At 37.4% G+C, this 20,912-nt stretch overlaps 1 protein-coding gene across 1 annotated transcript in view; it reads right to left on the bottom strand.

Moving 5' to 3' along the window:
- The window catches only part of CAMKK1 (calcium/calmodulin dependent protein kinase kinase 1), an 882,751-nt gene extending 862,757 nt beyond the window's left edge, over window positions 1–19,994 (bottom strand). The window contains exon 1 of the mRNA XM_053707509.1: window positions 19,799–19,994. The gene's annotated coding sequence lies outside the window, so the exon portion shown is untranslated. The remainder of the gene's footprint in view (window positions 1–19,798) is intronic.
- Window positions 19,995–20,912: the final 918 nt, after the last annotated feature.

Raw genomic sequence — 20,912 nt, 5'->3', positions numbered from 1 at the left:
TTGAGGTTAATAGATTAAAGCTGCTAACAGATACTTCATATTCTTTCTATAATATACCAGTATCTGATAATAGCAACACCATAAAACTATACTTCAGTTTAACAAAACTTGCTAAAACCAAAGAGATTGTAAAACTTGTGTTATTTCTCTTTTACTCTGCATAAACAGATCCAAACAAGTACCTTGCCATTACAATTCCGTAGATCACTCTCAAACCTGACTCCAGATGTGGTTCTCCTACAGGAGACACACTGGAAGGAGGGAGATATCCCTAGGCTCATTACTAAAAACTATACTACAGTTGAATTCGCTCTGTACTCTTCCAAAGTTAGAGGAGTTGCTATCCTAATCCACAGGCACCTTGCGTGCAAGATAATATTCATTGAAAGGGATCCCCAAGCCAGATATGTCATTTTAAAATGTAAACTTAATCAAATACCGTACACATTAGTTTCTATTTATCTCCCCAATATGGGCCAATGTAAATGCCTCCACAAAAAATTCTTAAAATTAGTTGATAAATACAAACAGGGAAGGGTAATTATTGGTGGGGACTTTAATATGGTCTGGGACCTTTTATTAGATAAAAGGTCAGTTAGAACTAACTCTAGGGATACCCGCAGCAATACACTTTCCCATAATTTTAGATCCCTTAGGCTGAAATTCGGATTATATGACATATAGAAGGACTTCCAGGCGTTGGACAAAGACTTTACACATTTTTCCCATGCACATTCTACTTATACCAGACTGGACTACATCTTCTGCCAAGCCCAAACTTTAGATCACGTTAAAGAGGTCAATATCCATGTATGCCCTTGGTCAGATCACGACCAGGTTTCTCTCACACTTTGTGAATCCTTAGACAAAACACTCCCTAGATCATGGACCATGTCTCACACAATACTATCACACAATGATATTGTCAGGGTGCCAGGAATCAGACTGAGAAGAGAAGTGCAAAAATAATCACACCTTTTTTAATAGCAAAAAATAATATAAAGTTCACAAAACAAATAACAAGCCAGGAATCAAAACCAGAGCTGGTAGTCAGCCGAGCCGAGTCAGGAGCCAAAGCGAGTAGTCAGACGAGCCGGAATCAGGAACAAGGAGAACAGCAGAGTCAGGAACAAGCCAGAGATCAGGAACCAGGAGGGACGTCAGACAGCCAGGTAATACACAGGAGCACTCACAAACAGGTCTGAGACAACGCAAGGGCAAAGCATACTGAACAGAGGTCCTTTAAATAATAAGTGATGACATCACAATTCTGAGACTGCATCCTGTCTCACACTGATGATGTACACCAATCTGGCCATAAAAGGAAGTGCAGGAAATGAGCAGCATCACACAGTATGCACCAGAGTCAGCAAGAGAAGTGAGTAAAATGGCTGCCAGCAGCACATGGCAAACAAAACAGGGAAAAAACCCTGACAGATATCCCTTCTAGGAAAGAACTGCGGAAAGCCTTGTGGGAGCTGATCACTCTGAATGAAACTCAATCGGTTGCAGATGATACCCTCTGGGGGGATCTTAAAGCCTCTATTAGAGGTCTAATCATTAACAAGCAGGCTAGCATTAGGAAGGCTCTGGGGCTACCTCTGTCGCAAGCCTTCTGTGAGCTCAAAAATTTAGAGAAGCAGAATCGTATATATCCCCCTCACCAAGGTACACTGACGCAATTAGAGATCTTAAAGCCCATATCTGTGACCTAGAGCTAAAACGCACACAACAACAACAACTCATAAAGACCAGACAATTATTCTACTACAAGGGTAATAAGGCTGATACTCTCTTAGCTAATAGACTCCGACACAAAGAAAGTGTATCCCGCATACAGTTACTTAAACATAAAGGCCAGACCTCTACCCTGCCCAGCCAAATAGGTTTCCTATTCGCCTTTTACTATGAAGAATTATATAACATAAAAGACTCTGAGTCCCCCCCACTATGCCTAGGGCCCTCATCCAGCAGACCCTTTAAAAACTCAAACTTTCCCACTTTGTCTGAAGATGACCAGGAATCTCTTAGGAGCCCCATATCTTTGCCAGAGATTAAGCAAGTTATTAAACACCTCAAACCACTTAAGGCTTCAGGCCTGGGCGGCTACCCCCTTAATTCAATGCTTCTTTCATATACCTGGCTCGCAGGGCTCCTTTCGTAGGGAGTTCCTTGAGGCCACTATTATAACCATCCCAAAAACAGACAAGGACCCCTCTCTATGCCCCAGCTACAGGCCAATTTCCCTTATAAACACATATATTAAAATCTAAATAGATATTAAAAACTAAATTTTAGCTAATCAAATTGCTATTCTGCTCCCTAACCTAATTAATGAGGATCAGGTGGGCTTTATTCCCAATCGGGACAACACCAAGCACTTACTTAACATTACAATGGAGGCCACTAGACTTAACAAACAAACAAAAGTCCTTCAATACCCTAAAATATTCTGAGGTATTGCTTCACCCTCTGTTATCAGATACTACGAAGCTGAAATGCTAACCCACATATCACAATGGGGTACTAAAAAAGTAAATGGAGTGCTCTTGAGCGGGCATCTCTCCCCAAACATGTTCACTTATGGGACCTGATCTGAATCCCCCCCTCATTCCGGCCAGGACTTAAATATTAACAATAATGTTAATATTAACAATAATGCTCATTCCCTGCCTCCTTCAAACATGCGAAGGTCACCCCCATCCTCAAAAAACCCTCCCTCGACCCTAACTCCCCTGCAAACTACCGCCCCATATCGCTGCTCCCACTAGCTTCAAAACTCCTCGAAAAACTAGTTTTCAATCGCCTAACCCACTTCCTGTCGTCCAACACATTGCTTGACGCCCTGCAATCTGGCTTCCGTCCCCAACACTCAACTGAAACTGCTCTCACCAAGGTTACTAACGATCTCCTTTCTGCTAAAAACAAAGGCTACTACTCTATACTCATCTTACTTGACCTATCTGCTGCCTTTGACACTGTTGACCATCCCCTTCTCCTACAGTCTCTCAGTTCTCTTGGTCTCTGTGACACTGCCCTCTCCTGGATTCACTCTTATCTCTCTAACAGATCCTTCTCAGTCTCTTTTGCTGGTGACTCCTCCTCTCTATTGCCCCTGTCTGTTGGAGTACCTCAAGGCTCTGTCCTGGGTCCTCTACTCTTCTCTATTTACACTTCTTCACTGGGTAAACTTGTCAACAGCTATGGCTTCAGCTATCACCTCTATGCTGATGATACCCAGATCTACCTTTCCACCCCTGCACTCTCTCCTTCTGTCAACTCTCACATCAGCGACTGCTTATCTGGCATTTCTTCCTGGATGGCCTCTCACCACCTAAAAATAAATATGTCCAAGACCGAACTACTTCTAATTCCCCCCTCTAGCTCCACTCCCGTCTCTAATTTCTCTATCACTGTTGGCGGCACCACTATCTCCCCATCACCCCAAGTCCGCTGCCTCGGAGTCACGCTTGACTCAAATCTGTCCTTCATTCCCCACATCCAACTGCTCTCTGCATCCTGCCGCAACCACCTACGCAATATCTCCAAAATTCGCCCGTTTCTGAGTGCTGAAACTACCAAACAGCTCATCCACTCCCTGGTAATTTCCCGACTTGACTACTGTAACAACTTACTAACTGGCCTCCCTCTCTCCCGCCTCTCTCCCCTCCAATCCGTCCTAAATGCATCCGCCAGACTAATCCACCTCTCTCGACGCTCTGTTTCTGCTGCGCCTCTCTGTGAGTCCCTTCACTGGCTCCCCATTCACAACAGAGTTAAATTCAAAATTCTCACCCTGACCTACAAAGCCCTCACCAATGCTGCCCCACCCTACCTGTCCTCACTCATCAACAAATATACTCCTGCCCGTCCCCTAAGATCCAACAATGACCTGCTTCTTGCATCCTCTACCATCACCTCCTCTCATTCTAGACTACAGGACTTCTCTCGTGCGGCACCAACCCTCTGGAACGCACTTCCTCGAGATGTCAGACTTGCCCCTAACCTCTCCTCCTTTAAACGTTCCCTAAAGACCTTTCTGTTCAGGGAAGCTTATCACCCGACTTATTAACAAACTAACCAACTAACTAACAGTTGCCCTCTATCTCCTCACTAATATCATTCTCACCTCTGCAGTCCCCACCTCCTGTTTCCAATCCTCCTACCCATCTAGATTGTAAGTTCCCACGGGAACAGGGCCCTCAACTCCCCCTGTATTTGTCTGTAAAATTTTGTGTCTTATCGTATTGTTTCTCCACTGTACTGTTATCCTTGTACCCATGGGCAGCGCTGCGGAATCTGTTGGCGCTTTATAAATAAAGAATAATAATAATAATAATGTAATTTTAGAATGCTTACATCTCTGGGATAAATTAAGACATTGCTCAGGGGTCGCACCGCACCCATCTACTCCACTACAGGTCTTCTTTTGGGCCTCCCTGACTCTCACCTGCTTGGGCTAACCTGGGCCTAACACAGGTCTCCAACTTGATGGTCTCTCACTCTCAAAATGCCTTTCCCTCCCTTACCCAGCTAGCTGGCTCCCAGACTGTCCCCTCCAGATTGCATTTTGAATATATAAGATTTCAAAGCATCCTTGGTTCTTGGGGGTTTCGCCCATCCGCTCCCCGACCTCTGACCACTTGGGAAGCCGGGTGGCAAAGAGGTGGAAAGCTACACAGACCTATGTCCCAATACTATTTACTCATGGAGGGGGCTCTCCCTGACGATAAAGCAGCCCATCTCTTGAAATGGGAAGACATTTTGCACACCTCATTCCCACCACAAGCTTAGTCCAAAGCCTTTGACCTTACCTCCAAAGCCATTCACTGTACGACTCTTTTTGAAACATTTTACAAATTGCTCGCCCATCGGTATTTTGTTCCCATGAGACTATTTAAACTTAATCCCCTCACATCACTACTGGAGGTCTTGTGGCCTCACAGGAGACTCCCTGAACATTTGGTGGGCCTGCCCTAAAATTAAATTACTTTGGAATATGTTTTTTACTACACTAGCTAGGTTGGGTATCCGGGTTCCAAGGTCCCCAGAAACAGCTCCATATAGGCCTCCACCTCTTCCCTAAACACCAAAGTTATCTTTGCATTTATCTTTTTACTGCGACAAAAATTTTAGCTATAGCCAGATCCTGGAAAAAGGATGGCCCTCTGGTTTGGAACTCTATCATGGAAATCATGGCCTATATTAACTCAATAGAAAGAAATGTATTCTTCACTCTAAACAAGATAGACCTTTTAGAACTTATTTGGGAGGACTGGGCGTCCCTGTTTAAACCCACATGGTATCCTAAAGTTTCCATGTAATATACCTATTACCTTACTTATCACCTGCTATACAGCCAAAGACTCCCCCCTCGCTACCCACCCCTCCCTTGGTACATTTCTCTGTTTAAGATGTATATATCCTAAGGATATATATCAATGTGTCATTTGTTACCATATATGTAGATCTGTGTATGTATGTGCTTTTTCTAAGTACTCCTATGTTTGCATATCGATATGGTTATAAATAAAGCTTTGAGAAAAAAAAAATGAGGTTGATAGAAAAGGACTAGAAGGTAATTTGCCATAAAGTTAACACAATACAGATACGTTTGTCTCCCACAGCAAGTATGAAAAAAATGAGTGGGAACAACTTCGATATAAAATGAAACTATGTTTTAAACAGCAATGAATAAGGCGGTGCATCTGGAATCCTGAAAAGAAACTCAATAACCTCGGCAGATGCTGCAATACTTTGAATCTGTTCCATGCAGTTCAGACTGTCTGGTGTTCAAATCAATAAAGACAAATGAAAAAGCCATGAACAATGCTTATTACCAAGGGATGCATACATTACAAAAGGTACACAGCAATCAATGCCTGTTATTTACCGATTATCTGGATGTACCAGCAAATATCTTATCTTTCCTAAGTAATTTCTTTATAACATACTTGTTCAATACCGGCCATAATAATAATCATTTGCTTAAGACTCCAATATACTTAAAAGAAGTTTGTAATAATAATAATAATAATAATAATAATAATGTCTACATTTAATATTTATTTTCAACTTTGACCTGCCAGCTGAGTGTAACCCTAGGTGCAGGAGGAGATTGTGCACCTTAATGTCAGGGGCCTGGATATATATCTTCCAGGTTCATTCTAACAGTGGAGTTCTGACCTGGGTTTAAAATTACTGCAGAAAATACTGCTGTGGTGAACTGAAGCCTTCCTATGATTCCATACTCCTGCATATAGGTAGGTTCTTTAAATAAAAATAAAAAAATGAACTGCTAGGCTATTGGGAAATCAACCTTGCTTTATCAAACATTTTCTCTGGGTATAAAGAACCTGCTGGAGCTAATGCTATAGCTCCAGATTTAATCCCAAATGGATATATGTTCATAACATATCAATAGTTGGTCTGTGACTTGAATCATGCATGTACTATACTGGGAAGTGAAATGCATTTAATGCACAATAACACTACATAAATGCTAGACAAGACATAACAATGTAGGAGCTGCCATGCTTCCACCCAAGTTTCCTGTATGTACTCTATCGAGGTCAGTTACGAGCAGCTATATATTTGCTACTACAATAAGCCACAACAAGCCACCTTCCCGTTCTAATAGGAAGTGGAAAGCCCACAATATTCAGAATAGAGGAATGGGATAACATATGTTATTTTACATTATTCATTAAGTGATATAAGCTTTCATTAATTTGTCCAAATAAAAAATCTAAAACATGTATTTAAGCTATTTTTCTGCATTATATGTGCATTCATTAGCGCTGCAAAATCCGCTGGCACGCTACAAATAACTGGTAATAATTCATGAAAGTTAGAGCATGGTCTGCACCAAGCCAAGTCACAGGAATCAAGAATGTAGTGCAGGTCACAGTGGATCTGCGTCTCCTCATAACAGTAAATTCAAAATTAAACTTTCATGATTCAAATAGTGAATGCACATTTTAAACAACTTTCCAGTTTACTTCTATTATGTATTTTACTTTGTACTCTTGGTATCCTTTGTTGAAAAGCATACCTAGGTAGACTCATGTGCAGCAATGCACTACTGGTAGTTAGCTTCTTTATGGTGGCTGTACATATATGCCTCTTGTTATTGGATCACTAGATGTGTTCTGCTATCTCCCAGTAGTGCATTGCTGATCCTTATCAAAGGATACCAAAAAAACAAAAAAAAATCATGACAGAAATAAACTGGATAGTTTTTTTAAATGGTATACAATCTGAAGAAAAAAAAATTGGCCTTTACGTCCCTTTAAGGTTCTCATGTAAATAGAAGGTGATTGTCATTTCAACTGCAATTATTTGACTACTAAGCAATTTTTACATGGCTGCTTTAAAAAAAAAGAAAAAACAATGGAAAGCCCCATATCAGATCTAAAGTGACTGTGTGAATGACCTCTGAAGCTTCGTACCACTTTATACATTCTGCATTGGCGGGACAACTAGATAATCACTGGCCCATTTTCTAATCCCTAATATACAATAATTGTTTAATTAAAAGAGAACATTAAAACTACTCTATAAAAATTATAATGAAGTGTCCATTCACTTCCAACAAAATTCTCTGCTGACCAAACCTGAAAACCACAAAATTAAATTTCACAAAAGAGTTTTTGTTAGTAAAAAAATAAAAATGAATCTTTTTCCTGTGAATCCATTTCTTTACATACAAAAACACTTAGGTAGAAAACACAGCAATCATGGCTTGGCGGTACCAAGAGTCTACACCATTTCCACAAGTCTAATTCCAAAGTTTTATTTTTTTGTTGTAAACCCTGATTTAACTTTATTATTTGTTTGTCATGAGCCTAGAGGTTTTAATAGAAATGTCATATACTGGAAAGATCATCCTGCAATGACTTAAACAAGATTACACTGAGACTTATTTTCAGGGCAGTAATACCAGTCAGAAACGTAATGTTCATTTTGTGAGATGGTGATTCAAGAAGTATGATAAGAGACTTTTCTGCTATAAAATAATATAATCAGCCAAATCTAAACATAAAACAAATTAACATCTTGTTTGCTTCAATTGTTTTTTAATAGCAAAACTCTACCCACCAATTGCCTCATTTCAAGGGCCAATCCAGATCTGAGTCTGTAGATGCCAAGGCACAATTATTATGCTAGTTTTTATCGGTTAAAGACAATCAGGGGAAGACATGTAGCAGTCTGCAGTGTGTTTTTGCAGCTCTGAGCATTACAACATTTAAAATTGTTAAAGGTAAATTCCATGAAAAGGAGTCAAAATAAATAATGAAAATATATTGCACATTTGTTTTACTATGCATAACGCTAACGCTTTAGTATTCTTATTGACTGAACTCAGAAACACAGTGATAGAAAACATCTAGCAGGTCATGACAATTTAGGAGTCAGGGGTGGAATATATAGATATACACAGAACAACCTAAAAAAAATAAGGACCCAGATGTCAAATTCTAATTTTGACATGAGCCCTGTATTGGTGCTGTATCTGACATACAATATTCAATGTAACACTGTAGGATTATATTTCCTTATATATTTTATGAATGAAGTATGAAATGTGATAGTTTAGATTTTAATTTGGATAATAATAATTTAGTTATATTGGAAAGAGAATTCTAATTTTGTGTGTATATATATATATTTTATTACTATAGCCATGGTAGATACATTTTGGACTATTTTGACAAAGCTGATTAAAATCAATTGTAGTGAGGTTGCAAAATAATTTCACCACAGAGTGAGAAAAGCTTTTTGGTCTTAAAAGAGGTTTAGTTACTGAACCACATAAAAGGTCTTAAAAGCTAAAATGGAAAATACTTGTCAGCTAATTTTTTTTCCCACTCAACAAAAAGTATTTTCTTTCAGTTTATAGAAAAATAAAAAATAAATCTTTAGCAGACTTATGTTCATGGCATATAAAAACAGGGGTGGGTGGGGATTATGCACTTCCACTTTTGTCCACTCTGAACAAGCATAATAAAGCATTAAAAAACTCCTCAAAGTACGATATGTGTCAATCGTTGGTAAAGTGAGCAATATGTACTCACAAAATCAAGGAATACAGCTTCAGATTTGTCTAACCACAAACAGTTTTTGCAGAATTGTCCAAAGAGTTGTGATGAAGGGAATAATATATATCACAAGGATAATGAGCAGAGAAGTGGCGGCACGTGGGCCACATGTGGCCATCTGCATTAATCCTTGTGGCTTCTAAGAAAAAGCAGAACTAAGAATGTTAGAAATTGTTTTTGTGACGCAAGGAAAAGCGTAAACTAAAAATATGTGCTTTGGGATACTGGGGTGAAGAATACCAGACAGAGGGCTACCTGAAACCTTATTTAAAACTTACCCTAAGCACTAGGATGTTTAGGAAATATATTATAGCCTTAAAGGGTCATGATACCCAAATGTTTAAACACTTGAAAGTGATGCAGCATAGCTGTAAAAAGCTGACTAGAAATTATCTCCTGAACATCTCTATGTAAAAAAGAAAGATATTTTACCTCAAAAGTTCCTCAGTAGCCACTAGTACTAGTGTGTCTGTCCTAGGACAGCTTAGAGGATGAGCCTCGTGAACTTTCATATTATTTCACCAATCAGGTAAAGGAAGCTTACTATGAAATCTCATGAGAGTTAAGTCAAATCTCATGAGATCACAGTAAGAGTTCATGACCTCAGCACTGATGATGCTGATTGGCTGCTGTTCATTTCTTCATTTTTTTTATTTTTACCTGCAGCTGGGAGCAGCTGAGTATAACTTTTTACACAGAACTTACTCTGCTGAGCTGAGGAGATTGTGAGGTAAAATATCTTCCTTTTTTACATAGAGATGCTCAGGTGATATTTTCCTGTCAGCTTTTTACAGTTATACGGCATCAGTTTCAAGTGATTTAGCATATGAGTATTATGTCCCTTTAAGGCTTCTAAAAAATGTATCTGCTACTCTCATATATCAGGAGGTTTTGCCTTCACTGCCCAACTAACCACACTTGTTAACTCTTTGTCACTCAATAGTAGGACAAACCAGACTCATAAATACCTAACACTATGGTAAGTAGCAAGTTAGCTAATGGATGAAGTAGGCCAGAAGATGATACAAGTAGGTGGGAGGTTGGTAAAGGCAAAGAGCAATTGCTAAAGAAGTTCTGTAAACAGAAAACCAGTTCTGATCCCATGAGATTAAAATGTATTAAAAGGGACAGTTTACGCAAAAAGTCTCCCCTTTTTTGGTTCCCAATTATCCACTTTACCTGCTTGAGTGTATTACATTGTTTACACGTATTTCCTTTACCCTTATATTGACATTGGAAATAGTTGGTTTAATCTGTGTTATCCCCACCTATTCTGAAAGTGTCTGGCCTTAGGTCCAAGCTATAGATAAGCTGTGTAAACACATCCAGCAGAAGAAATTACACTCACAGTGGGATATAGAAGAGATCAATTAATAAAATGTAAATTTTACATTGTTCTCTCCAAGTATTGGTCTTTGTTTTATGGACAGATATAAGATAAAGAAGCAAGTGGGTGTACACAATGTTATAAAAGTAATGAGATCTGAATATACCTACAAGCTCAACCCATTTTATTAGGTTGTGGATTCAAAACACAAAATCAGCTAATTCATATACACAAATAAACCTTAAAAAGCAACTTCTCATAAATTTTATACTCTGCAGCTGGTAAAAACGTAATTGGAAACACATTAAGGAAAAAAACATTTTAGAGTATACTGTCCCTTTAAGTGTACTGACATTTATTCACTTTAAAGGAAAAGTAAACTTACGTACACTTCAAAGCCCCAACGTAAAGTACATGCAAAATTAGCTTGACTTTAATTCATGATTTTTAGTATTTATCATATAATTGTACCTCGCAATCCGCTATGTCACTCCGCCTGGATATTTATTTTGATATGACGAAAATAGTCTTCATGATCCTCATTGGTCCCCCAGTGGCGACCCAACATACTAACTAGATGCCCCCAATTTAAACTACGCATGCTTGACTCATTGAATCTCCTGCCTGTATAGATGCTCGTTCATGAAACACGCATGATTATTGACGGCACAGGAACAGATAATAAGATCTCTGCTACGATACTATGTATCACAGCAGAGATTGTATTTTAACGCATGCACAATACAGGATGCTATAAAAGGAGCATGCACGGATGCCACGTAAGAGCGGGACCGCTCTTCTGAAATAGACAAACCAGGAAATGAGCGGGTGGGCGGAGGATCAGTAAGTACGCTATGTCTTAAAAATAATAAATATAAAAATAATAACAATGGTTTTTAGCAACTACATACAGGGTGATAATATGGATCAATGGCATTAAAGTGAATGTGAATTCAGATAAAATGCCCGGTTTTTAAAAATCTGATTAAAAACAAGGGCAGTTTAATTCATCAAAATTTACATTTCACTTGTGTTTAAAATACTTACCTTTTAACCTTGACAGACGCTGCATCTCTTCCCCCGCCTGTCGCAAAGCCTCATCCCGGGTCTAAAATGAGGAATCCGGCTTCCTCCAATCAAGGCATTGAATCAGACACTGAATCCCCCGGGGGGGAAGCCATGATTGGAGGATGACCGATCCGTCATTTCTGACGTATGAAGAGGCTTGCGATGACCGGAGGAGTCGCTGGAGTGGCTGTCAAGATTAAAAGGTAAGTATTTTCACAACACAAGTGAAATATAAATTTTGATGAATTAAAGTGCCCCTGTTTTTAATCGGATTTTTAAAAACCGGGCACTTTGTCTAAATTTACATTCACTTTAAGGTTTTTGACGAAAATTTACTTTCACTTTAAACTGCTTTATTTAAATCAGGACTTGACAAATCCCAGGAACAAAATGAGTCACAACTACTAAATTTTCACCCTGGTGTTTAAATTATTATATCTATATAGAAATAATTTGTTAACATTTTAACTACAATGAATAATATAAATATTTTTTATGAATCTTGAAAGAAAAAGAAAAAAAGGTGCATTTAGTATCAGTGAAGTGTGCGTGGTTCACCACACCACAGTATATGCTATAATATAAATACACAGCCGAATCCTTTCTCCTCTGAAGTATTTCAAACATTTTGCAGTAAGAGACAATGTGGAATGTATAGAATTTAGTTCAAACCAACACAGCGCAGTCTCACTTTGTACCGTGACAGGAGCATTTGTCAGTGAGAATAATTCAAAGTATATGACGCATAATCATATTGTCCTGCACCTTTACATAACATCGCTATAATGCTGCCAATACCCTCAAGGTCTAGTATGGTTTTACTGCAAAAATAACATTGTGGGAGAAATACAGTAGGATCTTTCACTAGCCCTCTTAAAACACATTAATTAATGCCAGCTGTTCATTGCAAACAAATGTGTATAGTGAAAGTTATTTCAGGCAACAAAAGTAACTGAGCGGTTTTAGCAATAACATCCATGTTCCTGACTTGTGCCCTTCAAATTCCATTATATCTGATTGATTGGTAACTATCGAGCTTGTAATGGGGTCCGCCTATGAACAAGTCACTGGCATTTAGCTTTTAAACTGATTGAGTGAAAATTATTTCAGCTTCTGGAAAAATATTCACTTTCAAATTGTTGGCATGTGCTGTATGGTATTCACACACAATGCCACATAAAAGGACTTCTCCCTTAAAGGGAAATAGTAGTTTTAATTGGAATGTACAATAGTGCATTTCAAATTTGAACAGAAGCATGCTTCCAATTCAATGCTACTAAAAGCTATTTTTGTGAGAATTTTTAATATGCTCAGGCAAGCAGGACATAAGTACATATTAAATGTGCAAAATGTCATATTTTTTAAAACAAATAGCGAAATGAATCTTCGTTTCCAGCATTTGGTTATTACTAACACTGGACATATTACAACAGAAGTTTAACTTAAAGTAATGGTAAACTATAACTAATCAAATGTCATATATATATATATATATATATATATATATATATATTCATTCAATGTCCATAGGGCACTGCACAAACATTTAGAAGTTGTTGCCCGGGGTGCATTCAATTCAATAGCATACAAATTTAAAAAACAGGAGCGCACTCGCCGGGTCTTAAACATATAACATTTATTTAAACACATTTATTTTGAAATTTGTATATATATATATATATATATATATATATATATATATATATAATCTTTGCCATTAAAAAGTATATGTGTACCATTTTTTGTTTTTAATCCATCTGTGAAAGGGTTAAATTTGTTCATATGGTAATGCTTCTATTGCAATTTTATGCCAGCCCACTTGGATGAACTTTTTTTTATGACAATTCTAGTGAAGATCCAATCAACATGTGTGTCAGTTGACAATCTTGAAGTCCAGTCCCTTTAAATCCCACAGAAAGCCTATGTAGAGAGTGGATGTGACTGCTCTATACATCACAGCCCAGCCAAAAGAGAAAATGAAGGGGGGCGGAGGAACAGAGAATACCAATTAGGATTATAAATCTTTTATTATAAAATATTTATACACTTTAAAAAAAAATTATTATGTGGTTTTACTTGCAAACTAATGTATGTTTTATTGCAGCATTCTTATAGTCTGAAGTTTACCATCACTTTAATGGATGGCTAAATTAGCTTCTGTAACTGTGCTTCATATTATAAGAAAAGCAGATCAAAGATCAAGGGTATTCCTCACGGTCATGGGGGAAAAAGATTTTTTATAATGGCTCACAAAAAACTGAACTGGTCCAATATTTCAAATTTGCAAACACAAAGTCAACAAGAAATTATAAACACAAAAAGCATAATGATTGGTGAAACAATGTTATAGAAGGAGAAAATGGACAAAGGTATAATGGAACAAAACACAACAAAAAAGATCAAAAGGTCATACCTGAAAGGTTCAACACAACACAGTTTCTTTCACAACCTTGTGTTGAAAAGCTCTGTGATGCCTTTAGCATATCTGACAATTACATGAAAATGACTGCTAGTGCTGCTGTTCCTCTCTGGCACATTATGGCTATGTCCCTGTTGCTTTAATTATTAGAACACAAAAACAGAAAGGGTTAATGGCAACCGGACTAGCAAGTTTATTGAAGCATCTGGAGGAGGATCATCTAACATGCTTTATACCCCAGGCTGTACAAGCTCGTCCCTCCTGAGATTAAGTGCACATCCTGCCTTCTATCATTATCATGTGCATTATGAGGATTTCCCTGTGGTTTGCAGAATCAACTCTTGTAGGATACATAGTTGCAGCTGCTAGAAAGGATGAGAGTGACTGTTTTCACATCTCTATGTTTCTAAGTTTGTTACAAATCAGTGTGTGGCAAAATATTTATTATTAATGAAAACAAGGCTGAATGGGTCTGTAAGAAGAAATGACAGTCATTTTTTTGTGTGTTAACATACAGTGAGAATCTTTAAAGTTTAAACCTAAATTCCTGCAGATGTTATCGAGTGTTTAGTATTCTCAGGCTGTATAAGCCATGCATACTGTTGCAGATAATTTGTTACATATAGGGCTAGATTACAAGTGGCACGCTAACGTCAGCATGGGCGCCATATAAGAATATCAAGGGCACGTTAATTTGTGTGCATATTACAAGTTGAAAGTAAACACGTTTGCTTGAGCGCAATCAAATTTAACACGCATCTGGTTAGCACAACTGAAGACCTCGCGTAAAGGGTTAGGGACAAAATAAAAGTTGCACCAAACATAACAAATACAATAAAATAAATTGTTACACTCATATAAACACTATCTGATAAAAAAATATTCATATAAATATTAATGAAAAGTATTTACTAGGGTTCAAAGGTGTACGGTGTATGGCCATAATATATATATATATATATATATATATATATATATATGTGTGTGTGTGTATATAAAATATCACATTCCAATGTTCTACACATACAGAACAATATTATTTGTATTTGAATTTTTTTTTATAAATATATTACATTAACATTATCAGATATAGATATAGAAATATATATTTAAAAATTAAAACAATTTCTATGTGAAGAACATAGTAATGTAAAATATGCGTTCGGCTTTCGCGCTTTAGGTCTAACGCGGTTTCGAGTTAGCGCACATGTAGAATTAATTATCTTAAGGTGCATTATGGAAATATTAAATATATATTATAGATACTGTATTATATATATGCGGCGCGAAACATGTCAGCAGCAGCCGTTTTTCAAGTATGCATTGTGAACTGCGCATGATCGTGTATAACATGGATTTTTAAAGCAATAAATCAAGTTTTGGAAATTGGAGAAGCCGACTGCATTTGTTTTTCTTATATATATACAGGGAGTGCAGAATTATTAGGCAAATGAGTATTTTGACCACATCATCCTCTTTATGCATGTTGTCTTACTCCAAGCTGTATAGGATCGAAAGCCTACTACCAATTAAGCATATTAGGTGATGTGCATCTCTGTAATGAGAAGGGGTGTGGTCTAATGACATCAACACCCTATATCAGGTGTGCATAATTATTAGGCAACTTCCTTTTCTTTGGCAAAATGGGTCAAAAGAAGGACTTGACAGGCTCAGAAAAGTCAAAAATAGTGAGATATCTTGCAGAGGGATGCAGCACTCTTAAAATTGCAAAGCTTCTGAAGCGTGATCATCAAACAATCAAGCGTTTCATTCAAAATAGTCAACAGGGTCGCAAGAAGCGTGTGGAAAAACCAAGGCGCAAAATAACTGCCCATGAACTGAGAAAAGTCAAGCGTGCAGCTGCCAAGATGCCACTTGCCACCAGTTTGGCCATATTTCAGAGCTGCAACATCACTGGAGTGCCCAAAAGCACAAGGTGTGCAATACTCAGAGACATGGCCAAGGTAAGAAAGGCTGAAAGACGACCACCTCTGAACAAGACACACAAGCTGAAACATCAAGACTGGGCCAAGAAATATCTCAAGACTGATTTTTCTAAGGTTTTATGGACTGATGAAATGAGAGTGAGTCTTGATGGGCCAGATGGATGGGCCCGTGGCTGGATTGGTAAAGGGCAGAGAGCTCCAGTCCGACTCAGACGCCAGCAAGGTGGAGGTGGAGTACTGGTTTGGTCTGGTATCATCACAGATGAGCTCGTGGGGCCTTTTCGGGTTGAGGATGGAGTCAAGCTCAACTCCCAGTCCTACTGCCAGTTTCTGGAAGACACCTTCTTCAAGCAGTGGTACAGGAAGAAGTCTGCATCCTTCAAGAAAAACATGATTTTAATGCAGGACAATGCTCCATCACACGCGTCCAAGTACTCCACAGCGTGGCTGGCAAGAAAGGGTATAAAAGAAGAAAATCTAATGACATGGCCTCCTTGTTCACCTGATCTGAACCCCATTGAGAACCTGTGGCCCATCATCAAATGTAAGATTTACAAGGAGGGAAAACAGTACACCTCTCTGAACAGTGTCTGGGAGGCTGTGGTTGCTGCTGCAGGCAATGTTGATGGTGAACAGATCAAAACACTGACAGAATCCATGGATGGCAGGCTTTTGAGTGTCCTTGCAAAGAAAGGTGGCTATATTGGTCACTGATTTGTTTTTGTTTTGTTTTTGAATGTCATAAATGTATATTTGTTAATGTTGAGATGTTATATTGGTTTCACTGGTAAAAATAAATAATTGAAATGGGTATATGTTTGTTTTTTGTTAAGTTGCCTAATAATTATGCACAGTAATAGTCACCTGCACACACAGATATCCCCCTAAAATAGCTAAATAGCTATAACTAAAAACAAACTAAAAACTACTTCCAAAACTATTCAGCTTTGATATTAATGAGTTTTTTGGGTTCATTGAGAACATGGTTGTTGTTCAATAATAAAATTAATCCTCAAAAATACAACTTGCCTAATAATTCTGCACTCTCTGTATATATATATATATATATATATATATATATATATATATATATATATATATATATACACACACACACACAAACATATACATGCACACTATGGATTACTGTATTTAGTTGTTTTTTTTTTGTAAATGTATAATCATTTTTAATAATTATTATTTAATATTTTATGTTTAATATTTCTATAACACGCATTAAGATAACTAATTTTTGTGTGCGCTAACCCAACACCACATTAGACCTAAAGCGCAAAACCCTTTTGTTTACATGATAACCAGTGCTGATCTTGGTGCAAGTACGTGTACAGTGCGTACACACTAGTCATTGGCTACCAATGCTCTGAGATCAGTACCGGAAGAGCGAACGAGGTGGTGATCTTGGGGTTAAACAAATGGTAAAGCTAATATTTTCATGCATATTTATTAAATTGTGTCTAAACACAGCCCTAGTATACTATAACTTGAATGTCTTTTTAGTAACATTGTATTAAAATTTATAATCCTTAAGAATACAAACATATATAAACACTAGGCTTTCAGTGAGGTCTAGAAAACATTAGGTTATTATTTGTTGCAAGCACTGGAAAATACCTTAAAATTATTTTATGGACTTCAAAAATGGTTCTTAGCAAATATGCTGAATTGAATTCAATTCTAAAAGGATAGTAAACAACACTTTATGTAGGGTTTAATGATTAAAAGTTGTTACTGGATATTATTATTTATTCAATTCATTCTCTGGCTTTATTGAAATATATAATGATTAACATCCATTGTTTTATTTATACATATTTAAAAACATAGGACACAGTTAACTACAGTCAATCCTGGCAACTGACGTTTCTTGCCTAACGGCACGACAGAGTACAGGTACTCTACACTTCGGCCAATAATCACTCTGATTTTTTTTTTTTTTTATTAATAAATTTGAGAGCAAAAATATGTGGATGTCTTTCTTTGTGACTATATCTCTGTATTCTAGGCATGAGCAAGTAAGTTGTCCCATAACCTTCTAGATGTCATGTTGTTATTGGACAAATGAAAGTTACTTTAATGAGTAAGTGATTTAATTAGTTGGTTGCAAAAATATTTATTTAACATCTTGGTCGCAAGTAACATAACTCACTAATTTTATACAGTTTATCAGGTGTTGAGTCTGTCTGCTGCACATCAAAGGCATCTTGGCAGAAATTAGGAGTTCCTCAGCCAGTGCATGCAGAAAAGGGAAAGTGAGCTGTGTCTAACAAATGAACCTATATTTTACCCAGTTTGGCCCTTCTGCACCTCACATTCTGACCTGGAAAACTCACCATCTTCATATAGTCAGGCTTGAGAGGAACTACCATTGGTGCAGCAAGTATAGTGGCACCAGGGCCAAGTGCTGAGGGGCAATAGCAGCCAGTCAGTACATAGGCGTGTGCAGAATGTGTACAATGCAGGGGAGCCTTTTATTAGTACTCAATAGCAACAACATAGATATATCTGCAACATGCCCTGAGTTACCTTTGGGGGGCACTACAACATTTTGCACCAGACCCTCTGTTGAGTAGATCTGCTACTGTGGGCAGGAACGACTGAAGTGTGATGCTCTGTAGTGCTGAACTAGTTCCTAGCTGCTATAGCAATCTCTGACCCAATATCCTTAGAGCTAAGTAAGTAAGTCTATGATTCCTAAGACAATTGGTGACTAGTATATAGGTCCACTAGGCAGACGCATAGCTTTTTGCAGGTGAATACAGACCAAACAACCTATCTATGCTGCCCATTCTATGTAAAACTGTATGCTTAACTAATCCTTGGGAAAGTCTCATTCTCAAAGTTCTTATGTTTGAGAAAAATGTGTTATTGGTTTTTGGAAATGCTTCTGCATAGGGTTATGTATGACTGCTTATGCAAAAAACAGCTTGGGTAAAAAAACTGCATGATTGTATTTACTTACTTACAAAGCAGGCTAACTCAATTCCATTTACTTTAAGTAATACCAGCCTCCCTATAAAATAAAAAGCTCCCCAATTTATTAAGATAAAATACTTATTGAAGAGACAGTGTTACACTGTAATAAATCAATCAAACAAAATGTAAAATAGACAAAATAACAATAGCAGCAGAGGCCTAGACGTACAACTTCACCAATTACTCAGCTCACTACAAAGTTATCAGAAAGGTAAATAATTCATTTAGTCAGACACATCATTAAAAAATGCAACTGTTATTATACAACTATAATAGCTGTGTGATAAAAAGCAAAGAAAATCACACATGTATAAAACAGATTCATATAAAGTAATGCAAATAAAAAGTATTAGTAACACCGTTTCTATGGGAATACTTCAAATAATATATTACATATAAAATAATCCACATGGATCTGCACTTGCTTCTCAGTTATTATGCAAGTGTACATCATGACAAACCATGAAAAAGCAAATTGCTAGGACTCATTAGACTTCAAATATAATGAGTGTGTGTGTGTGTATATATATATATATATATATATATATATATATATACACACACACACACACATATATATATACACATTTCAACATTTGGAAATTAGGCACAGAAAGCCTTCCATATCATACTGAAGGTTGTCACTGGATGCTAATACTGTCAGTGTGAATACACATTTCAAAAGACACTACAATGAAATGTATCAATACCACATAAATGTATACACAATTATATATATATATATATATATATATATATATATATATATATATACACATACATACATACATACATACACACACACACAACTTGTATATTCTACAAACACATTTTGCCTAATACACATTTTTCTCTATACAATTCTGCCTTTCCAGCTCTGTGTTTCTATGCATTCACTTCACGTTTAGATCTCAGGGTGCAATACATATATATGTTTACTCACTCTATTTTCTGTCCATGACACACAGAGTACCATTAGCAGCTAACAGACAGTAAGGTGCATTACTGGGACGTAGCAGCCAGTGAACGATGTTCTCTTTCCCCTGCAGTAGTAACAGCTCTCACCTGTGCAGCCGATGTGTGCCAGCAGCGCCGGGTACTGCCCCACTCCCCGGCTTTATATCTCAATGTGCCAGTGTTTGCATGGGGCTACACAACTATCAGCAGCTAGCCAATCATAAGCTAACTAACAAATTAATGTCCCCAAGCCAGTCGGACAGCTTTGCAAGAATATCTTCTATTGGATGATGTATATAGGACGGATGATTGGCTCTGCTCTCTGCAGCAGCAGAAATGTGTGTTTCAGTGCTGCTTCACTTACTCTGGGATTCTGTCTGTGCCTCACTTAGTAGACAGGGGTTACACCGGCGGTTCCTATTGTTTTGAGTACCGAGGTACACGACAAATTGGCATCAAAGTCCATGTAGTATTTGTAGCCGAACAAATTGCAGCGTATTTCCAGCATATGTTCTTAAAATGTGGTAAAACCACATCAAACACAGTTATACCAATACTGTGCGGTGGGCCCTGGAGGCATCCTGGTGACCAATCCTTCAAGCTCACATAAATCTAAAAACTTTTCAAACTATTGTTTGTATTCTAATTCTTTATCTATCAAATGATTTATTTCCTAAAAGTCATAAAGAGTTAAAGGGACACTGCACCCAAATTTTTTCTTTTGTAATTCAGAAAGAGCATGCAATTTTAAGCAACTTTCTAATTTGCTCCTATTATCATTTTTTCTTCGTTCTCTTGCTATCATTATTTGAAAAAGAAGGCATCTAAGCTTTTTTTTGGTTTCAATACTCTGGACAGAACTTTTTTTATTGGTGGTTGAATTTCTCCACCAATCAGCAAAGACAACCCAGGTTGTTCACCAAAAATGGGCCGGCATCTAAACTTACATTCTTGCATTTCAAATAAAGATACCAAGAGAATGAAGAAAATTTGATAATAGGAGTAAATTAGAAAGTTGCTTAAAATTTCATGGTCAATCTGAATCACGAAAGAAAAAGTTTGGGTACAGTTCCCTTTAAGTAGAACATTTTGTTGAAAAC

This window comes from Bombina bombina, chromosome 3 (assembly GCF_027579735.1).
Source record: "Bombina bombina isolate aBomBom1 chromosome 3, aBomBom1.pri, whole genome shotgun sequence".
Classification (NCBI taxonomy): Eukaryota; Metazoa; Chordata; class Amphibia; order Anura; family Bombinatoridae; genus Bombina; species Bombina bombina.
This window is presented reverse-complemented; position numbering and strand designations above follow the sequence as displayed.